The sequence below is a fragment of the Plectropomus leopardus genome, chromosome 13 (genome assembly GCF_008729295.1).
Source record: "Plectropomus leopardus isolate mb chromosome 13, YSFRI_Pleo_2.0, whole genome shotgun sequence".
Lineage (NCBI taxonomy): Eukaryota > Metazoa > Chordata > Actinopteri > Perciformes > Serranidae > Plectropomus > Plectropomus leopardus.
In genome coordinates this window covers 30,434,034-30,434,575 of record NC_056475.1, presented here as the reverse complement: position 1 = coordinate 30,434,575, position 542 = coordinate 30,434,034, and positions in this window count along the sequence as shown.

Sequence of the window (542 nt, the reverse complement as noted above, 5' to 3'; positions counted from 1 at the left end):
ATTAAGAAGATCAGCCCAAACTTCATCTCGCGCTCTGAGTGACCGGCGACTTCAAGGTAACGCAGCGACCTCAGCTTCCTGTCAGATAGCTTTTCAAAATAAAACTTGAGGACACGTGCATTTCTCTTTCAACTCTTATTTTACATTATAGATCCTATTATCAGTTATGTAGTGAAAGGCATAAGCTACTACTACTACTACTACTTTTTTTTGCTCTTTACAGGATACTCACCTATCAGCCAAAAATCCATTAAAATATATAGGAGTAGTACTGGTACTGCTTGGTGAAGTGGTAGTATACCTACCTCGTTGGTCACCATTACACCAGTGTGTGTCATCCTTATAGTCCTTTTAGTATTTAAAATGGTTTGGCACACTGCACAGATCATCATTTCTTACTTTAACCCATTAAAACCAGACTCCACAGAAGATTTCTTGTGCTGTGATCAGATGCCTTTCACAACCTATATGACCCATTGAAACTTGAGCAAATTGGTTTGATTTCTTTCAGGGGTAAATAATAATCTCTTGGCAAGAAATGT